The sequence below is a fragment of the Psammomys obesus genome, unplaced genomic scaffold (genome assembly GCF_907164565.1).
Source record: "Psammomys obesus unplaced genomic scaffold, mPsaObe1.curated_primary_1811, whole genome shotgun sequence".
Taxonomy (NCBI): Eukaryota; Metazoa; Chordata; class Mammalia; order Rodentia; family Muridae; genus Psammomys; species Psammomys obesus.
Window position 1 is genome coordinate 7,745,186 of NW_026589137.1, and position 6,014 is coordinate 7,751,199.

At 38.3% G+C, this 6,014-nt stretch overlaps 1 protein-coding gene across 2 annotated transcripts in view; it reads left to right on the forward strand.

Moving 5' to 3' along the window:
* Lhfpl1 (LHFPL tetraspan subfamily member 1) overlaps positions 1-6,014 on the forward strand; it is a 54,237-nt gene that overhangs the window by 16,129 nt on the left and 32,094 nt on the right. The window lies entirely within an intron of this gene.

Here is a 6,014-nt window from a genome sequence, read left to right on the forward strand (position 1 = left end):
TAAGATACCCAGGCATTCTGGCACACACCTTTAATCCCAGCATGCAGGGAAGAAGAAGCAGGCAGATTGCTGTGAGTTTGAGGCCAGCCTGGTCTACAAAAGCCAGCCAAGGACAGTCAAGGCTTCATAAAGAAATCCTGTCTCAAAACAAAACAAAACAAAGACAAAATGTATCACATGTACATTTTTAATCCTTGTCACTTTCTTGGAAAGTTGAAGGTTCCAGCATTAGCAAATAAATGGCTTCCCTGTTGCTAGTTACAATTCCAAATAGACAAGGAGAACTGTTGGGGACCAATTTAATGGAGGAAGAACTGCCCTATGATTTCATTTTTTAAATTTTTTTAATTTAACTTTTATTAATTACACTTTATTCATTTTATATCCCCCCATAAGCCCCTCCCTCCTCCTCTCCCAGTTCCACCCTCCCCCCACTTTCTGCTTGCATGCCCCTCCCCAAGTCCACTGATAGGGGAGGTCCTCCTCTCCTTCTTTCTGATCTTAGTATATCAGTTCTCATCAGAAGTGGCTGCATTGTCAGGGTTCTAGGTTATCTCCATGAATAGTCCTTGGTTGGAGTATGAGTCTCTGGGAAGTTCCCTGTGTTCAAATTTTCTTGTTCTGTTGCTCTCCTTGTGGAGTTCCTGTCCTCTCCAGGTCTTACTATTTCCCACTTCTTACATAAAATTCCATTCACTCTGCCTGACAGTTGGACATCAGGCTCAGCATCTTCTTTGACAGTCTGCACGGCAGAGGCTTTCAGAGACCCTCTGTGACAGGTTCTGAGGTTGTTACCTGTTTTCTTCTTCTGGCTTTCAGAAGCCCTCTGTAGCAGGTTCCTAGGGTGTTTCCTGTTTTCTTTTTCTTCTGATGTCCATCCTCTTTGCCTTTCAGGATGGGGATTGAACATTTTAGTTAGGGTCTTCTCTTTTGCTTAGTTTGTTTAGAAGTACAGATTTTAGTGGGTATATTCTATGTTGTATGTTTATATGAGTGAATACATACCATGTGTCTCTTTTTGTTTCTGGTTCAACTCACTCAGGATGATCCTTTCCAGGTCCCACCATTTACCTGCAAATTTCATGATTTCCTTATTTTTCATTGCTGAGTAATACTCCATTGTATAGATGTACCACAGTTTCTGCATCCATTCTTCAGTTGAGGGGCTTCTGGGCTGTTTTCAGCTTATGGCTATTACAAATAAAGCTGCTACAAACATGGTTGAGCAAATGTCCTTTTTGTGTACTTGAGCCTCTTTTGGATATATACCTAGGAGTGGTATGGCTGGATCTTGAGGAAGCGCTATTCCTAGTTGTCTGAGACAGCGCCAGATTGATTTCCAGAGTGGTTGTACCAGTTTACATTCCCAGCAGCAGTGGAGAAGGGTTCGCCTTTCTCCACAACCTCTCCAGCATGTGTTGTCATTTGAGTTTTTGATCTTGGCCATTCTGATGGGTATAAGTTGAAATCTCAGGGTTGTTTTGATTTGCATTTCCCTAATGGCTAATGAGGTTGAACATTTCTTTAAGTGCTTCTCTGCCATTCGATATTCCTCTACAGAGAATTTTCTGTTTAGCTCTGTTCCCCTTTTTTTAAGTGGATTACTTGGTTTGCTGATTTTCAGCTTCTTTAGTTCTTTATATATACTGGATATGAGTCCTCTGTCAGATAAAGGGTTGGTGATGATTCTTTCCCAATCTGTAGGCAGTCGCTTTGCTTTGATGACGGTGTCCTTTGCTTTACAGTAGCTTTTCAGTTTCATGAGATCCCATTTATTGATTGTTGCTCTCAGAGCCTGTGCTGTTGGTGTTCTGTTCAGGAAGTTGTCTCCTGTACTAATGAGTTCTAGGGTATTCCCCACCTTTTTTTTCTAGCCGATTTAATGTATCTGGTTTTATGTTGAGGTCTTTGATCCACTTGGACTTCAGTTTTGTGCAGGGTGATAAGTATGGATCTATTTTCATTTTTCTACATGTAGACATCCAGTTGGACCAGCACCATTTGTTGAAGATGCTATCTTTTTTCCATTGTATGGTTTTGGCATCCTTGTCAAAAATCAGGTGTCCATAAGTGTGTCGGTTTATTTCTGGGTCTTCTGTTCGGTTCCATTGATCCACCATTCTGTTTCTATGCCAGTACAATGCAGTTTTTATAACTGTTACTCTATAGTACAGCGTGAAATCAGGGATGGAGATACCTCCAGAAGATCTTTTATTGTAGAGGATTGTTTTAGCAATTCTGGGTTTCTTGTTATTCCATATGAAGTTGAGAATTTTTCTTTCGGGCTAGAGAGATAGGTCAGCCGTTAAAGGCTAGGCTCACAACCAAAAATATGATTTCATTTTTTAAAAAATATATCTCTCCAGGACAATTTTTTTTCTCAGCTATGATAAAATGTATTGAGACTAAGAGTCAGTCACGAGTCAAATATGTGTATGATGTGTGTTTACATTCTATTGAACTTACCAACTAGAAAACAGTGTGAGAGATGGGTACTGGGAGAGTAGTAGAGTAGAGCAAAGTTGTGTGTTTGGACAGGATCCATGCTTCCCAGACACTCCTGGTCTGTCATGAGGTAAATCTGCAAAGCCGCAAGACAACACCTTCAGTTTATCAGCTTTTGAATGGAGTATCGTTCAACTTTTTGGCTTTTAAACTGTTTGTTATGAAGACAATGTAAGGAAACAATTAACAGTGGAATGTGGTAAGAAATTGGGAGAGGAACCCAGGGAAAGGCAGTTGTTTATTAATAACAAAATTTAGTTGAGTACTTCAAGTACCTATCGCATGATATTTTTTAATCTCAGTGACTATTGAAATGTCTGCATGGGATATAGTATTGCTTTTCTTTCCATTTCAAAAGAATGCAGGTAACCAAGGCAGAGAGAGTCATCAAGTAGCTTGTCTAAAGTGAGGTGGTCTTTGAACTGAGGTCTAGGCAGGTTCCAGAACTTGTTCTCTTAAGTCATGTTATTCTGTCTGTTCAGATCTCATGCATTCAAATTTCTTAAGCTTGATAGAACTTTTCTTCCCCAAAGTTCTTGAAAAATGAACTATAGAATAATAGAGCCTGTAATGGTTGATGATTTTTTTATTAGAAACTCCTTGCTAATGACCAGCTGCATAATCTTGTGAATGCAGTCATAATATATAAAGGTTCTTCTCCTATGCAGGGTTTTATGACAGGAGGAGATGAAAAGGAGAGAGTGAGGAGGGAAATTACATCAATATAGTACTCATTTATGAAGGTCTCAAAATAAAAAAAAAATCTCTAATGAATTAAAAACAAACAATGTCTTAGAATAGAAAAGATGCAATGAGTATACCAGATATCCAGAATTATCTTCCAATCTGACTGAGGAAGTTCCTTCAGAAGGTCATCCTTAGAGACTGAGAAAAGTCAATTTCTCTTTCTTCATCTGTTTGTCTTTCTACTTGCCTTCCTTCCTTGCTTGCTTGCTTGCATACTTCCTTCCTTCCTTGTTTCCTTGCTTGTTTGGTTGGTTGCTTTTTTTCTGACTTTTCCTTTTTTCTTTCCCTCCATTTTCTTTCTTTTTTCTCTTCCTTCCTTCCTTCCTTCCTTCCTTCCTTCCTTCCTTCCTTCCTTTCTTTCTTTCTTTCTTTCTTTCTTTCTTTCTTTCTTTCTTTCTTTCTTTCTTTCTTTCTTTCTTCTTTTATTTCATTTCTTTTTTTGAGGTAGGACCTTCTACTGTAGCTAGGGCTGACCTTTTTGTCTCAGACTCCAAAGTGCTAGGATTAGCAAGAGACACCACACCCAGCTTCACAGTCTTTAGTAACAATTTTTATTGCAACCAGAAAGTACTCAGTTTTCCTTTTCACATTTGTCTCTACACACTGTGTGTACTCTGAACCTATCTCATATTACAGCATTTCAGTTTATCTAGGGTGAAGAGGAAGAGTATTGTTCTATTGCCACTGCATAAATTCCAAAGTCTAGAAAGGGCTCTGAGAGACCAGTTTCATTTCCTGGAAGACTTCAAAACAGATAAGAATGTTTTCTAATTTTAAACTGTTCATTGAAGGAGGGTTTAAGTATTAATGAAGCCTTTCTTTAGTTTCCAAAGTTTCTTTCAACATCAGTCAGGAAACTTCTTCCTCTTTCCATATGTATATTCTTTTTGCTGTATGTTAAGATGTTTTATTTCTCCTGCAGCCTCACTGAGGATGGAGAAAAACTGCTTTCCATATGTCAGAACAGATCAGTTGCTCAATTAGAGACACTCCTCAGCCAAATTGGGCCTTTTGAATGTCTTAGGATGTCTATGACTGAAGAACAAGAAGTGAAAATGAGGCCGGAAGTCCATGGGACAACCTCACTTTCACTGTGCAGCTCACTCCAGGACTCAAGAACTTGAAAATTTGCCATTCAGTCAAACTGAACACACATCTGCTCCCATGTTCTGTGTGTCTGTTGCTTCCTGCCAATACATTCTTCACAAGTGTACTTTCCTTGTCCCTTTGGTGTAGTATACAAATATAATGGTCTTGAAGTCAGGTAATTTTGATTAAAATAGTATAGACTGACTTAAGTCATTTCAGTGGAAAAGGAGAATACACACACAAACACACACACACACACTCGAAATTGGGACAGAACACCTACCTAGAAGAAGTGGCTTCTATTTTATATATATATATATATAATTTTATTGATAGTAAGGTATTTGTTCCACGATCTATCTGGTTCATGTCATTGCTCTACTCTAGCAACTTGCTCTACCAATTGCTTTGCTTAACTTACCAAGATTTGGATCATAAATTCTGGAGAAATTAGATTCCCCCACCTGGTCTTTGTTTTTTCCCATATCTGTTCTATCTGATATTTATGTCAGTAGTTCTATGTTTTATTTTGTTTCTTCTTGCCTGTTTGTCTTTTCTTTTTATTTTAGGACAAGCTCTCCTTAAATTGCCTGGCTAGTCTCTTGAACATGCTATGTAATCGAGCCTAACACATAATTCTCTTGCCTTAGGTTCCAAAAGTACCTAGATTACCACTAAACACCACCATGCATGGTATGTTTCTTAATTAAAAGTTTCAGAAATCAAAGTTTAGTCTGGCTTATTTCTTGATGTCTGGCTATAATGGCACCCATTATTGGCTAGCCAATGAATTTGGTAGCATTTAATGTCAGGTGCCAATGTTTGTACTCAATTACTACAGCTAAAGGCCTGGTCATGGGTTATAAAATGTGAGTCAGGTGCTCTTAGAGCACTGTGATAACATGTAAATCCAGACTTATTACTGTGGTTTGAAGAGATAGGTTGTTCCATAAGGTTTCTCTCTAATGACCAAAAGGTCTAAGCCAGTGGGAAATGACTGAATGGGGCTGTATCAATTCCTTTTCTTGTTTTTGTGAAGAAATAACTTATAAAAACTTAAGGGCTTTTTTTTCGGTTCACAATTAGAAGCTGTGACACTGAGAAGTTCCCTAGAAGTAGTAGTAGCTGGAGTTTGAGTCACATTGTATCTGCAGTTAGGAAGTAGAGAGAGATGAATGCTGCCTCTTCTTCATATTTTCTCTTCTTTATTCAGTCTAACACTGAATGAATAGCATAGTATGATCTATATCCAGGGTAGTTCTTTTCATCACAATTAGACCTTTCTGGAAAGGGCCACACAGATATGCCCAGAAACGTGTGTTTTAGGTAACTGTAAGTCTCCTGAATTGACAAAGTTAATCATTACATGGGGGTATAGAAGCCAAGGAAAGAAAAGATGCTTGGTTTTTGCTTGAAATGATATTTTGAAAAAGAGAGAGTATAGTACCCTGTTTAGCACATGAAGCTTCCTCAACATGGACAGTTTGTATCTCTGCTCAGTAGCATCACAGGGAGTTTGCCAGAATAGGTCTTATAGTGAATCCTTGTGTGTAAAAGAAAGAAAAATGTCTGTAAGAGGAATATCGACCTATCTTGATTTCATATACCATTCTCTCATTGTCTGCCCTATCTATCTATCTATCTATCTATCTATCTATCTATCTATCTATCTA